General features: G+C 39.3%; 1 pseudogene across 1 annotated transcript; it reads right to left on the reverse strand.

The window, feature by feature from the left end:
* Positions 1-15,531: 15,531 nt before the first annotated feature.
* Positions 15,532-15,912, reverse strand: LOC116274494 (annotated as a pseudogene). Its single transcript, XR_004183181.1, has one exon. The product of XR_004183181.1 is annotated as a pancreatic progenitor cell differentiation and proliferation factor pseudogene (transcript).
* Between the last annotated feature and the right edge of the window lie 974 nt (positions 15,913-16,886).

Raw genomic sequence — 16,886 nt, forward strand, 5'->3', positions numbered from 1 at the left:
ATAGAGATATTGATTTGTGTGCATATTCTTTTCCTGATTAAGAATATTCTTCCTCTAAGAATGTTAGCAGATGGAAGAAGAGGGGGCATTGTGTAGGGATGGCAAGTAGTGTGAGTTGTAGGTCAGGACTATTCTGTAAGCTTGACTGTTTTACAAGAAAGAGAAAATGGAAACATATAGGCGTGAGAATTTCCCGGCTATGGCAATGGGTAGATGGTTGGGTCCTGACATGACTTCTCTATCAGCCTAGTAGTAAGAAGGGCAGGGAGCCCAAGTCCTAAGTCCTTGAATCTGGCTAAATCCTCACCTAGTGTGAACTACACTGAGCACCAGATTTCAGGCAAGCCACTCTGAACAATTTATTAATAGATTCTCATAAAGGGCTTAGGGAGTGTCCTCTCAAGGGTAGTCTATCTCCTTTCTACAGCTTTTCACTGGTGTAGTAGAAAACAAAAATGAGAAATATTTTACACAAATCCAGTCTTTGAAATTACACTAGATGTTGTGGTCTGGCTAGTTCACAGGCATGTAAATTCAGAGGTACTGATGTGACTTTCCAGATTTTTAGCTCACATGGAAGGAAGATTGTTGGTTCTCTGAAAATGAAGACAGGAGTTTGCTGGTTTCTGAGAATAGCCAACATTGGAAATTCTCTTGAGGAAAGCACCTGTGAGCTAGCGGGATCACAGATAAAGGAGTAGCATCATAGAACACTAAGAACCAAGCCTTTAATTGCCATGCTGAAGGGTCCTCATGATTGAGTTTGGCACTGAGCAAGTGGGTACTACCAATGGGGTCATCTCTATTCAAACTGCCAGTGTGAGCTCAGGGAGGAAGCCATACAACACACAGCCAGGGTGGAATGGAAATGTCTTCATTCTCTGGCAACCTCATAATTCTGGGAATTCTGTACAATACAGTCAGAAAGCAGAAAATCCCAGAATGAGTGATATTAGAATTCTTGCCAATACTGATAAGTGGGTGCTTAGAGCCAAATTTTTCGTGTACTCTGCATTGTAGATACCTGTTACACAAGCAAGCCTCAGGGATCCAAGGCATTTCTTGAAACTGGAAAAAACAGTCCAAATGTTTTCTTAGAAGGGTAATTAGTGCTAAAAATAGCCCATTTTATTCCAGCATCAGAAGAATTGGGAGATGCGTTGAGGCCAAATGACTGCAAGTTATAGGAAACAAAGAAGAAAAGAAAAATCAAAGTGAATTTTAGTAGTAGTTAGTTAATACAGTAGTTTAAGATAGGAAAGTATTTAATTTGGCTAAGGTGTTTGTATTGTGAATTAATTGCTGAACTGAGACTTACAATTAAAATATAGTCTACGGTATTTTAATGAAATGTAACTTCCTGCCTGAAAACTCTTTATTTCCCATCACTTTCAGGTTAAAGATAATAGTCTCCTAAGAGATCTCTTTTGCCATACCAACCCTCCCACTTCCCATCTTGTACAACACAAAAGCCAGGATGAGCTGTTTAAATGGGTATTAAATCTAGTACTTCTCAGCACAAAACCGGTTAGGAGCCTCTTATTTCACTCAGAATAAGAGTCTAGCAATGGCACGAGAGGTTCTACACGACTGGAGCCCACATATCCACTTTCTCTGATCTCATTTCCTGTTATTCTCATCCAAATTACTTGATTCATACCAGCTGCCTTGTTGTCTTTGAACACTTTAGTTATGCTCTCACCTCAGGGCCTTTGCACTTGTTTTCTCTCTGCCTGCTCTTCACCAAAGACATACTCCTGATGTGCTCTACCAAATTTACTTTGGGTTGCTGCTCAAACACCACCTTATCAGTAAAGCCAACCCTTAGCACATTATGTAAACAGTAATCAAACTCCAACCCTTATGTTCTCTGTTTCCCTTGTCTATTTTATTATTCTATTCTGTTTTACCATTATTATTTTCCATATTATTAACCACATCTGACATTCTAGAAATGTGCTTTTTTATTGCTTTTTTCCTTCTGAAATGCATTGTTTCCTGATGCTAAGTGAGTACCTAGAACAGCTCCTGGTTCATAGTAGGCCCTTTTTTAGTCCATTTACACTGCTATTACAGAATATCACTGTACTAGTCCGTTTTCAGGCTGCTGATAAAGACATACCTGAGACTGGGTAATTTATAAAGTAAGAGAAGTTTAATGGACTCACAGTTCCATGTGGCTGGGGAGGCCTCACAATCATGGAAGAAGGTGAAAAGGCACATCTTACATGGTGGCAGACAAGAGAGAATGAGAGCCAAGCAAAAAGGGAAACCTCCTATGAAACCATCAGATCTCATGAGACTTATTCACTACCATGAGAACAGTATGGAGAAAAACATCCCCATGATTCTATTATCTCCCACCGGGTCCCTCCCACAACAGATGGGAATTATGGGAGCTAAAATTCAAGATGAGATTTGGGTGGGGTCACAGCAAAACCATATCAACCGCAGACTGGGTAATTTATTACAAACAGAAATTTGCCCTCACAGTTGTGGAGGCTGGGAAATCTAAGATCAAGGTGCTAGCAGAGTAGAACCTGATTTTCTCTGCTTCCAAGATGGTGCTTCATTGCTGCAGCCTCCTCACATGGCAGAAAGTGGAAGGACCAAGAGACAGCAAGAGGAGGCCAAACTCGCCCTCTTATAACCACACCAATCCCACCCATGATGGTGGAAACTTCATGGTCTAATCACCTCTTAAAGGTCCCACCTCTTTATACAGTTACAGTGACAATTAAATCTCAACATGCATTTGGGAGGGGACAAACCTTCAAACCATACCAGCCCTCAATGGGTATTTGTTAAAAGCGTAAACACAATCCATAGTGAGATCAGTTATGTTACACATGCATAGGTTGCTGCTTAAACCTCCATTCTCTCCTCATAGTTTCATTATTAGTTACTTCTGGTTTCTTTTAAGTTCTTGGAACACAAAATTCTCCTTTTGGCCTCAGGATTTCTGTCCATGTTTTTCTCTATGCATGGAGGCCTTTCCTCAGTTTCTTCCTGGTCCTTAAGTATCCTTTAGGGTTAAGCTAAAATGCTAATTTATCAAAGTATCTTTTCCTGGCCAGCTTCACTATATTCAGTAAAACATTTTGATTGTGTTCTTCACAGTTCATAACATGTCTGCAGTTCTCATTAATGGGTTATCTTTGGTATTTATTGTCTTAGCTTTTTCTACAAAATCACAAATTCTGTAAGGGATTGCCTTGTTCACCAATGTATCCCCAAAGACTAGCAAATGGCTGGCACATATGGCCTGGGAAAAATTATTAAGGACATCACCAAAGAGAGGGTGTTTTGATAGAAAACAATTAAAATGAATAAGTTTCTACATTAGGTTCTAATCATACGTACTTGGTTAAAGTGGAGTTGGTTGTTTCTCACACTCTCTTAACTATGGGAATGACCAGGTAGTGTCATTTCTGGCATATTGGAAGCCGGACTCCTAAAATATACACATCCCGTAGGAAAAGACTCAACTTTCATAAACAACAACAAATATTGGCTTTATATATTAGGGAAGCATGAAGATTATTTTAATTCTAGAGATTATTTACCATATCTATAGAAATACTTCAGAATTATTTAGATTAAAACAGAAGAAAACATTAATTTGGGTGGAAATTCTAAAAACAGTTGCCAAATGCTGGTGGCTGACTCCAAGATTCCTCACTGAGTGGTATTACCTTAATGAATTTTCCGTGGTGCTTGGTCTTATGGGCACAAAAATAGAATTTTATGAGAAAACATAGAAATAATTAACATTTAGAGACAAACTTGTTATAAAAACTAGATTCACTTTATACTGATAGGTGGACAAGAAAGCCAAGTTATTAATGTATAAAAAGGGAATACTCTAGTGATGAAGGTGCTTATATCTCCTGTTGAGGGCCAGTTTCTCTCTGTATGTAAGTATTTAGTAAGATGAACTATTAAATCAGAGGCCTGCTCAGTAATTGAAGGATGAGAACATAGTGGTTGAAAGTCTCGAGGATGGTTCATCAGACCTTACGAGGCCTCGTGGCCAGGATGCTTACAACTTCCTGGTCTCTCCTCTTGTCTACTAGATTGTGCATGGAGTGGCATTCTCTGAAGCTAGTTTGCTATCAGGCTGCTCCCTTTGGATAATGTATGCTGACTGTAGATATGTCAATTTCACTAATTAAGTGTTATTCTAGTATGTTCCCATGGAACTAGAAAACATTTGGCTAAGTGTTGTTTTCAAGTCATTTAATTCTCACAGGGCAACCTCATTTCCCTTTTCTCTAAGTACTTAGGGAGTCCTCATTGCTCAGCCCCGTGGGCTTGGAGCTACATGGAAATAAATTACCCTTACCCCCTCCTAAGGCAATGGAGATGTCTACAACTCAGGAGATACTATGAGAATATTTCTAAAAGTTACTGTTCCATATTAACATTTTCTTACTATAAAGGGAGAAACCACTCAAAATCTTCCTATTCATTCTAAACAATGGTTGGTGCAGAATCCAGGTTACAGCCAGGAGGGCGAAGGTTGTAGAGCCAAGAGCACATGTTGACTTTGTGGACACATTCGGTTTCTCCTACACAAAAGGGATTCTTCTCATCATTCCTTTGGGAGGGAAAATAATGAGGTGGTGAAGCACGAATGTGTGTGTATGTGTGTGTGTTTGTGTGTGTCTTTTTGAGTGTGTTTGTGGGTGTTTGTGTGATCACTTCTCTTCTTATACCTGGGTCACAAAGCACCATCTCCTCTTCCCACTGTCGTGTTGCCATCCTGGATGAAAATAAACCCCTGATTCTACATTGTATACCTTCCTAGCTAAGCTTGATTAATAATAAATGTTAAGGCCTCTTTCAGTGGGTAGAGAAGGGGGATTTGATGCTCTGATAGTAAATTTTGCCAAGAAAACAGCCTTCCCATTCCTCCCAATTTAGCTTTAGGCTATTCCTCTTTCACAAGAATGCTATCACAAATGGGCTGAGAAACACCACACGAGGCTCTGTCTCTGCTCTTGCAAAGGGACAGTGGCAGACCAGGGCATTGAAAGCCTTTATGTGGCGCCTCCTGAGTCACTGAATAGCTCTCAGTTGAAATTGCCAATGGATAAAAGCTCTCTTTAGAAATGGCCCTTCGACGAAAAGTTTTGGAATTCTTAGGATTATAACCCTTCAGCCAAATCCCATTATGTCCCATTTCTGCCTTTGAACTACAGGGAACTACAGAGATAAAGCCATTCTGGGAGAGAAGGGAGGGGAAGTTTGCTCGGAAGGGGAGGAGAATGACTTAGTGTCCTATCTTTGCAAAAAAAAAAAAAAAAAAAAAAGTCCATTTTTTTTAACAGAGGTTTCTATGAAATGAAAGCAACTCTCAGGGGGAAAGTTCAGACGCCGCTGTGATTGGGAACTTGGCTGTGATGGCAGCCTCACCATGATGCAGGTGTGGAAGACTCTGTTGTCATAAAAGCTTAGGCCAAGCTCTGAGTTATAAGATCAGGCAGTCCACAATTAGATGGTGTTAGGAGCTGTCTGTCACTGTGCCTCTCAAAATAAGCTTTAATAATTTTTCCAGTTGTAGATACACGCCTTTTACTGTCCATTTCCTCTCTATTTACCATCTTATTAAGCATTTACTTGTATTCTATCTTTAGAAATTCTAATAGTCATTAATTGGGTAATTGTCACATTACTGCAAAGAAATTCACTACCAGTGTCATCAAAGTGCCTGAAGAAGGAAATGGGAGCATGGAGAGGTTAAGTGAATTGCCCAAATTCACTGAAGCCAGTAACCAAAGCAGAAAGGGACACATTCTTCACTTATGATTCCTTGTCTGTGGTGGACCCAGGGAATGGGTGGCCACTTTAAATTTTCACTTTGAGTGATATTGTTGTTCACACGTGTTATCCCATTTTTCCCTATTTTCCAGAAGAGTAAAGATCTTACAGGGGCTTGGAAATGATCTCCAGAACAGGTGCTTTTTCAGTGATGACATTCAGGGCAAAGCACATTTTAGAAATTACTGCTGGAAGCTATGAGTATTGCAGGAAAAAAAAAAAAAAAAAACACAAAAACACCTCAGTGGGATTTTACCTCTCTGCCCTTCCAAAAATGTGTACTTATCCCAAACCACTATCAACAAGAAAAATACACAGAGACACTTGTGCACACACACGTGAAAATCGCACACCCACTTGAAAATCACACACACACACACAATTTCCTTCATACTAGGTAACTGTTGTCTTGATTCTAGTTACAGTGAGTTAAAAGGATGAAGGGAAGATTCTGACTGGAGATTTTAGACCCAACATCAGGGTTCCTAATACTTCCAATAAACACACTGCGAAGAAAACCGATCTTCTAGATTTTTTTCCAGTCCCTCTTTCTTCCTTTGGAAAAACAAATAATAATAATAACATGAATTCATGGAGTTAGAAGTGGCTAATAAGGAAGAGTTCTGTAAGACTTATTAAGTAGTATTAGAAAATGAAGTCTTTTAAAGGAATAGGATATTAAGCTTTCCTATGATGCATTGTCTTTTCTGCATTTAAAACCTATGTTTTACTTAGGCATAAAGGATAGACAGGCAATTTCAGTCATTTGAATATATAGATCTTCAGTAAACCAAAGATGGTACCATCTTTAGCTGTCCAACTCTCCTGTAAAGGATTAAATAAAAAATAGCTCCTATAAAGGATTAAATAAAAAAGGTTTCAGATAAAATTTGGAATTCAACCTATTCAAGTAGGGGAAAAGATAGACATTGTTTTCATGAAAATAAGTTTATTGGCTGAGTGCAGTGACTCATGCCTGTAATCTCAGCACTTTGGGAGGCCAAGGCACATGGATCACTTGAGCCCAGGAGTTTGAGACCAGCCTGGACTGCACAGCAAAATCCCATCTCTACAAAAAATACAAAAATTAGCTAGGTATGGTAGCACATGACTGTAATGCCGCTACTCAGGAGGTTGAGGTGGGAGGATTGCTTGAACCTGGGAGGTTGAGGCTGCAGTGAGCTATGATCATGCCACTGCACTCCAGCCCTGGTGACAGAGCAAGACCCTGTTTCACAAAAACGTAAGTAAATCAATAAAATAAAATAAATAAAAAATCCAGAAAGAAAATAAGTTTCTTATCTTTTATTCAAAATTAAACATCAGTCAAGCACTTGAGCCTGGCATAGCAGGGTGGATAAGACCTAAATTACACTAAGCTGCCATGTGGACATGGCCTTTAAATCTGAGAACTAAAAATGAATAATAGCTAACCCGGAGGCAGAAGAGGAGAGCAGGATAAATGGTGGGGGCAGGGGCGCTATTCCTAAAGGAAGAGACAGCATGTCTGAAGATCAGGAAAGAGAAAGAATAACACAGGTCAGGAGATATTTCCAGTGTTGCTGCAACACTGAATGTGAGTGGAAGGGTGAATAGAGAGATATAAAGCAGATTGGAAAAGGAGCAAGAAGCCAGACCAGGAAGCAATTGACAACGGTTTGCCTTTAGCCTGGGCTTATTTGGGTAGTGAAGAAAGAGGAGAGTAACCTCATCTCTTTCCATCAATGTGTGAAACACTATAAGAAATCCAGAAGAATGTACAACCCATTCTTCACTTAATATTTAAGCAACATGAGCCATCATTTTCAGAGTTAACAAAATCATATGGTGTTTCAAAAGTGGCTTCCTCGGTCAGTTCAAAATGGGACATGTTAATCTTGAGATGTGTCAGAAGCCACCAATTACAAATACAGACAGCAGACTCCTTGGACCATTACTATTGTATTGTCTTCCCCTTCCACACAAACTTTGTCCTAGTACTGTAACAGTCCAGCCCCTGCCAAAGCACTGAATCTCAAAGCATGAGGTCTCAACATGTATCATTAGTCTTTTCTCTGCTTAGTCTGTGGCTTCGTAGGGTTTTTAGTCAAAGGTGCCCTTGCCTCTCCTCTAGTAAAACGCTCTTGGTCCGAGAAATGATTTGAGGGTGAAAGCTGGGCAAAGGATTAACCTTTTCCACTACAGCAGTTAACATAAGATTTCTTCTCACTTTTTGTCGTATTTTTGGTTACAAAAGTCAAATGATATCTTTGTTGATAGTCCAGCTATCTCAGCCCTGAAAACACCAGTCTCTTATCATTGCCACAGATGCCGACGTCAGGATGGGCTTCATGGTGTGCACCTCGTGCAATTAAACAGGGCCCTATGCTCAGAAGTGTCCCATGCTTGGTTTCTGTCTCTGATGTTGTTGTCTTAAATTTTTAGTAATTTGTAATGCGCCTGCATTTTCATCTTGCACTGAGCACTGCCAATTATGTAGCCAATCTTACCTCATGTTTCAAAGCCCATAGAATGCAGCCTTGCTTTCCTCTAACTTACACCCACCATGCCTTTGATGGCTAAGTGCTATTACCTGGTCTCTTCTGCTTCACAATCCTATTAACTCCATTGGCTGTAGGGAGCCCAGAGCAGTATCTCTTAGTTTCCTCTGGCTTCTATAAGACAGCCAGCACTGAGCTCCTTAGCCATGTCAATGTCGCTTCCCTTGCATAATTCCTATTGCTTTAATGAAAGGAGTGTTCTGTAAACCTTCTGCGGAAACATAATTAGCTGGTGAGTTCTCAGGTCTAATACAGTAAATCCATTCTTGCATATTGCATCTTTCAGAGTCTTCTAACTCCTTCCTCAATACTCTGTCAAGGCAACCAAGCATATCTGCTTCTTTTATTAGAGGCCATCATTTTTTTCCAAGCTTCAAGGTGCCATCCAGGCACCATATTAGAACCAGCTCCAGGTGTTCTTGCCAGTCTGAGTTGCAGGAAAATGTCCCCATGTCAATATATCTCCCTCATCCAGCCTTGTGTTCGAACCCCACACCCAGTCCAGAACTCTCAAGATCCATCGTGAGGCATATTAACCAGCTCCATTGCCTGATCCTTTAACCCTTTTCATACATTAAGTCCTTTCTTCCCATAACACAGATGGTACTTCCCCAATGGGGCTGTGCTGAGACTTATCTTTAGTCACTGGTCCGAAGGCCAATCTCCTGGTCACAGATCGGGAGGAAGTTGAGCATCATCTATTCAGGTAACCACCTCAGCTGCAGCCTAAGCATGGCCTCCAGGTAAGGGGAAGCTGCTCTCCTCTAGCAAGTGGGGCACATATTGTTTGGGACACATAAAAAAGGACTTGTAAAAATCTAGAGGCTGCAGTGCATTCACTCAGATGTCCTCGTTGGAGTTCTCAGGAAGCTTGCTGGAGTTATGAGTTCATGGTTTTTTTGTTTTTGTTTTTGTTTTGTTTTGTTTTTGTAATTTTACTACTCACAGAAACAAATCCTGGTAGTGATTTTCAGAACTATCTCCCCACTAACTATAGGAATGTGGGTCTCTTTAAATGTAGCCATATGTTTTTGGCTTTCATAGTATGCTGTAGGCTGATAGCTAGCTTACCCAAACCTGTTGTTTACTTCCTTCGGAGTTTTGATGGCAAAAACACCCGCTTCACAGCTTTAAAAATGCAATTTCTGAAATGATTAAAACAAGACATTTCCTTCTATCTGTATCTCATCTACCACAGGTGAGAGTCTTAATAATTCTTAGTAATCACATGCCAGGCATCATCACCACCCCACTCATGAATGCAAAAACATCCTTGTTCCATATGGCCAGCAAAAGATTCAATTCCAGAATCACATGCTAAGAATCTGCTTCCTAGGACTACTTTCAGTATCAGCAGTCTTGATTTTGTCTTTCAGAATCAGACCCTTAGACTAGGACTCAGGTTCAAGTAGTTTATTTCTGAGGGCAATACCAGGAAACACTATAGAGGTGTGGATAAGTACCTACAGCCAATTAAAGGTGTGTTATCGCAGTGGTGAGCTAAATCCCACCATGCAGGACCAAGAGACAGTATGGGACCTGTGTCTTGCAGTTTTGCCACCTGAAGCTGGAGCAAGCAGAAATATTCATCCACTCCCTCCATGCCTATTAGTCATTGATTAAGTGTCGCTCCCAGGGAGCTCTGTCCTCCTGAAGTCAAAACCAGGAATGGATTATGCTTGGCAATCCCAATAGCACTCCACAAGCAATTGTGATGCAGCGGGCAGAACAAAGGGGTCAGAAGTGGAAGAACTAGGCTTATCTCTTAAAATTATTACTTCTTACTGATTGTTCCATTTTAGTTTAAATATTTAACTTTTTTGAGACTAGGGTTTTTTTCCTTGAAAAATAGACCATTATCTTATGTAGGATTAATATGAAAACATATACATACATTCTTTGTGCATTATAAAGCTTTATATCATGAGACTGTCAACATCTACTTGTAAAATGATCATATAAATGGTGTTTATAATTGGAGAGTTTCTCTTGAAACCCCTGTGAACTGAGAGACTGAACTGAAGGGCATGAAATATTCTAGTCACTGAGAGATAGCTTACTAGGATTTTATCACATTTAGTTTTAACTCATCAAACTAATTATAAACATTTATGTTTTTATTTGTTTAAACATCTCAAATATTTTAGTATGCATGCGAAGTACATATGAGTTGATTAATATCTAATTTCATTTGTTCAACAAATATTTGTTGACTTGTGCTACGTATGTGCTTGGCACCAAGATAGGCCCAGAAATAAAGCAGTGAATAAGACACAAAATACCTTTGTCTCATAGAGAATGTGTTTGTGTGCCTGCATGTGTGTGTATGCATACATCTGTTTGATGTTGATTCAGGCTATGGAATTCTAAAATGTTACATTGTACCATTTTTACTTAGAACATTCAAATGGGATGACAAGGATTTATCCATCTTAATTATGCTGTTTTCAAGGAAAAAATGTAAAACCTAAAACAGGGAAATACTACAGTTATAATTTTGGTCTATCAGCAAGCGATTTGGGGAAAAAATGAACAAGATAGACAAAGGAGACTGAGCAAGCTGAGTGATGAATGAGATGATATTAAAGTTTCTGGCAGAGAACATAGGTCATATTAAACACAGAAAGGGGAGATTCATTTGGGTACATAAAACTGTGGCATCTCCATTCAGAGGAACTACTCCCTGCATTTGTTCTATTATAAAGCTATTAACTTCTACGAAAATAAAAATTAAATTTGCAAGCTGGAAGAAGCTTATGGAATTAATTATGATGATATGTGAAAAGAAAAGAAGAGGTGTTTCCATCGGGCTCTAAGTGTATTAAGAACATGAATAGAATGGAAGGAATATCTCCATTTGGGGTTTGTAAAAGACTTTCCAGGAGGAAATATTCAGATATTTTAGGAATTGAGTAAGGTTGGTTTTTACATATAAGTTTCCTCAAGTAATCTCACATGAATTATAAAAGTAAATGTATTATGTATTCTATACCTTCCCCCATTTTTTGGACACTTCCAACAGGACACCCTCCCTATGGGAAACTGTGAACACGGTGTGGAAATTTTTCTGATAGAATGATCCTATGGGATCCTGCTTCACAACGAAATGGAAATGAAGCCTCTAAGTGGCTTTCAATCAAATGAGAAAAAGTGAAGCAAAAATGTATGACACAAAGTATTATAGATAGCTCTTGGATTTCTAAAATGAACTCCAAGCTCAAATTATCAAGGGGCAGCATCTGAATGCTGAGGAGGAGAATCTGTCCCCATGATCCATATTGACACACTCACCAGCTGCCTTGTCACTTTTCTCCTTGTTTATTTGTTTGCCAGAAAGATAGATCGACTAATCATAAACAATGGGGGAAACGGCAGTTTAAAAGCAATAAAGTAAAAAAAAAAAAAAAAAAAAAAAGCATGAAAAGAGGAATTGAAATCATAAGGTGAATGTGTATAATATAGTGCCAGGCGGGGGGGTAATCCAGGCAGACTCGATCAGACACAGGGCAATGAGAGTTACTTTAGTAAAGTCTTCGAAAAGTCTTTGGGGCCTTGGACATAAAAGTCACTGGAGGTCTAAATGTGTTACATGTTATGACTCTAGAGTTGGGTCTAGCACCAGTAGATTGTGGCTGATTAAAAACACAGACACTGGCCCAGTTGTCATGCTATTAAGCTGAAGGTGCATAAAAGTGTATGTGATACACAAAAGATGAAAATGGGACTACAGGTGTTCAAATCATACCATGTACTTTGTAATCTTGAGTTCCAAATAATGTGAGTTCTGCAAGTACTTTCTAAAGGTGAATTTAATTTTCATAGTTTAATAAGTTACATAAAGCCTTAATAACATATAAGAATGTTCAAGCATTTCATAGTGCAGACTTCAAGTATAAGCAAAAATTACTCAAGGTTTTAGGACGGTCTCTAAACCTTAGAACAAACACCCCATGAGATCTTTAATGTCATTACAAAGCAAAGGAGTCTAAGTTTATAAGTTCTCATCTGAAACACCCTAACACAGTGAAGTACGTGCCGGTTGATTTATCCCTTCTGGAAGAATGAAAGGTTGCATTGGACCTGGTGAGATTTTAACCTGTGATCCTAGAGAATCTTCCAGAGCTTCAAACCTGAAGTTTGATGTGTAACCTACTGGTTTAAAGGGACCTACATATTAGTACTGGAGAGTCTGACATAGTGGGTGGGTACATCAGACATCAGAAAGAGCAATTTAGTCAGCAAGACACCTATATTCCCTGTTCTAATCATAAAAAAAGATAATCTTTCCAAGAGCTACCACAAGAAGAATTTTGATAGGCACTGAGTGAAAGCAAGTCATATTGCTGGAAGTTTCCTTTATGGAGCCTCAGCCTCAGTTTGGAAAAGGGTCCCAATTATTTCTGAGAATGTAATGGCTCATTTTTACTAGAAAGGTATTTGAGATGTATATTACGCTATGTTCAAATTTGTAAGATATTGTTGAATATACATCATTTTTAAGTTCAAAGTACAATGATCTTATTTATCTTGATTTAATTAATACTTCTTAGTATCACAGTTCATTATTACATGGATTCAGGCAGACACATTACATTCCCCAAAACATAACTCGGCATACTAATGACCTGCTGCAGCACTGGCTCTTACTAAGGGGAGCTTTTAGAAATGACATTCCCCACTCCTTACTACCACTCCCCACAACCTGTCCCATGGCTGCTGTTTTTGAGCCAAACCTCCCCGAATGTAGTATTTTTCACACTTTATGCTTGTATGCTATTTTCATTTGTGGAAGGCAGAAGAAGGAGAGGGAAAAGGAGAAAGAAGAAAAAAGGAGAGAATAGAATTTTCAGAGGATAAAAGACAAGCTCCATCTTTTTGTACTGTGATATAAATCTCAGTACAACTAAGATTTTTTGAATCCGAAGCAGTATCAATTTTGTGACCGATTTTACTCGTTAAATTATATTTTTTTCTGCTCCTATTATCAATTTTGCCCAAATGATTAGATTTGCTTTGAAGTTAATGCAATTTGGTTTTAAAAATAGCCAAAGCAAGCAGAAAGCTTTAAAAATATCTAAATATTCTTCTTATTTTTTCTAAATTATCTTACCTTGCCTTTGTTTTTTATTATCATCTCCCTTTTTTACCATCCGATTCTGTTCTCAAGAAAATTAATCTACTTCTAGAATAATGGATTCTGTATTGCTGTTAATTCCAGAAATAAAAAAGAAAGTTTTACTAAAATTTAACATATATAAAGTGTCCTTTCATTTCCCCAGCTCTCCCTACAAGAAGGAATTAAGAAGGAGCCTCAAAAACCAACAGTCACACATCTACATTGAACACAGCTATACAATTCATTGAAAGAACATTTTGGTAGAAATTGGCATTTTGCATCTTGACTGATTTAACTGCCTAATGACAACTCTTACCACTTAAAATACAGTCTGGGGGAACAAATCCCTCCCACACCTGTGATTGCATATTATTCACTATGCTTTGGGTTGGCAGATTAAATAGAGGATGCCCAGTTAAACTTGAATTTCAGACAAAGAACAAGTAACTTTTTAGCATAAGTATGTCTAAAATATTATACTAAAAGTCAGTGTTTGTAATCTGAAATTCAAATTTAACTGGTGTCTTTTAGTTTGATTTGCAAAATCTGGCAATTCCCATTGTGCTTAAGGATGAAATAAAAATGCTTGCATGACCTGAAAGGTGAAGAGTACTTTCATAGTGCAAGGTTTTTGCAGAGTTTTCATCTGTAATTTGAATAAACTGTTGCTTGAAGTTTTAAACAAATTGTTTCTAGCTGAGGAGGCTTATCTTGACAACTAGCCACCTGTGGGTGTTTCTTCTGTTAATCTTAAATACTTTGGTGTTAAGAATTGTTATTTTGATGCCGTATCGATGTCTGTTGGCCTTAGTGGTAAAATTCAAATTTGCATTTTGATAGTACCAGGCCAGACATAGCTATAGTCATAGTAAAATGTTTTAAGATTACAAGACGTCTGGCTTTCTCAAAATATCTCCTTGACTCTTCTATCACTAGCAAAATGGTAATTTTGTTGGAAAGGGGAGGGATATGTCTCACTTCCCAAAGTCATGAATAGACACAAACCTCAGAAAAGTGCTGAAACTGGGAATTAGATGCCTATTCACTGCAGTTTTCATCTTTCCTCTTCCCAGAGTGTTGGCTTCAGTCTTTTCATTATAGACTCTTCTTGGCTCTTTGCTCCACAGATAAAACATTGGCACCCCAAAGTTCTGACTTTAAACATACGGATGCATGCCATCAGAACTTCATTTCAGTTCCAATTCTCTAAGAATAAAAACCATCATGCCCAACTTGGAACAGATGAACACCTTTGTGCCAATAAGCTATTATCAATGGGGCAGTATCATCTATTAGATGCCTATCCTAATGGTGGCTTACTCTTGAATGTGGAGTAGCATCTATGGAAAAGACAAGATATCAATGTGTAGGCTAGAAAGATAGCTCAATATGTACCCATTACAATGACCCAAGGGAGGTAAGTTTATAAGTAGAGAAAGATACAAGATAAATTCTAGGGCATAGGATGAGGTCAGGCTTGGGTAGGTTGAAGCTTATTGAGCACCTCAGGAAGAGGGTAGAGCAAGTATGGAGTAAAGAGAAAATCAAGGAAAACTTGGCCTTACCCCAGAAATCTTGGAGAGATAACTATTTCAATGATTAGCAATGCTGATATTTTCAACTCCTCTTTTGCAATGTTTTATTTTAATGCCAAACTGAAATCTGAATTTCGATGATGCATTTTATAATTTTCAGCAAAAAAAAAAAAAAAACCCAAAACCTCAAATATGTAGTAAATGAATATGAAAAAGACACTACGCAAAGTTCTGATTTTTTTTTTTTTTTTTTTACTGGCTGCATGGAGTTTATTTTCCGCTTGGTGCCAGGTGCACAGTTCCAGGTGCCAGGAAAGCTAGCCAGTGCCGGGGCCGGGCGGTAGAGAGCTGGGCCCTCACTCCTTTTTGGTGTCTGCTGTGTTGATGCGAAGGTCTGCTTGCTGCAGCCGCCTGGTCTAGAGGGTGGGGAGTGGGAGGTGGGGAGGGGGCGGGGGGCGGGGAGGGGCTCTGGTGGACTAGCGCCTCCACAGGCCTGGGCTGGTGGTAACCGCTCAGGTCAGGACCGGGGCCCAGCGCTGGCTGTGCTGGACTCGGGGCGTCCCGAGCCAGAACACCGGTGGTCATGCTGCTGGAGGCCTGGGGGGCCGGGGGGCGGGGGTTCCGGGTGCTCTGCGGACTCCAACACCGTGGCCATGAACGGGAGGGTGGACTTCCCGAAAAACAAGCTGGCCCACCAGTGACCCGGGTCAGCCTTGGGGAGACCTGGGGGGTGGGGAATGGCTTCCCCGGGGCACTCGATACTGCCGCAGGAGCTGTTGCTGAAAGTGGAATCCAGGCGGCGCCGGTAGTAGTCATAGGTGGCCAGGAGCGAGCCGCTGGAGGGGATGGCCGCCATGCTCTGGCTTGCTGGCTGGTGGGACCTCCTGAAGTATGTTTTTAAAAGTGCATATGAGAGAGAGGTAATGTAAAGACTTTGTATTTTTCTAGATGTAAGTATTTGTTCATGGCAGTATTGGTTGGAAGAGTTTTGTTTGTTCAACACAACATTGATTTAATGATAGTTGTGTTTAACAATTTTTAAAAGAAAAGTTAGCGGTGACCTCATTAGTTTGTTTAGAAGTAGAGCACTCTGTTTCTTTCATTAAACTTTGATGGAGATTTTTGGTACTTCTAGATTAGCACTCATGTGAAGTTACAAATTAAAATCTTACTTTTGCTTTCTCCAATGTCTAACTAATTCTTAGAGGAGCTTTTTAGTAGTAATAGCCAAAGGCAACTACAGCACTTAAAGGAAAGGGATTGGATTGAATTTTTAAGGTGAACTGAGTCCAACTACTGTTGAAATAAATGTTAGGTTTGAAGAAGCAAACCAAGTGTATTTAATGCTAACCATGTTCCAGGTGTTATTCTAGGTACTTCATGAATATTAACTTATTTATTCCTCAAAACAGTACTTTCAAGTAGCTGCTAATATCATTCTGATTTTTCAAATGATGAAACTGAGTCACAGAGAAGTTCAGAGATTTTTCCAAGGACACACATCCTACAGTGGTGGAGCCAGAGTTTAATTTCTGTGGTCTTTGGTCCTTATCACTGCTAATGCTCTCATGTAACTAAAACATTAACACAATGATTAATTCATAAACATAATATTTTCAAAAACGATAGCTAAATGTTAATATGGTTGTTCATGTTCCAAGATAATTATTAGGCTTATTTATTTTATTTTTTTCTCTTGTTATTTTTATTTCAATAGTTTTTGGGGTACAGGTGGATTTGGTTACATGGATGAGTTCTCTTGTGGTGATTTCTAAAATTTTAGTGCGTTCATCACCCGAGCAGTGTACACTGTACCCAATACGTAGTCTTTTATCCCTCACCCCCTCCCAAACTCTCCCCCACCCTCAGATC

Source organism: Papio anubis, chromosome 1, assembly GCF_008728515.1.
Source record: "Papio anubis isolate 15944 chromosome 1, Panubis1.0, whole genome shotgun sequence".
Classification (NCBI taxonomy): domain Eukaryota; kingdom Metazoa; phylum Chordata; class Mammalia; order Primates; family Cercopithecidae; genus Papio; species Papio anubis.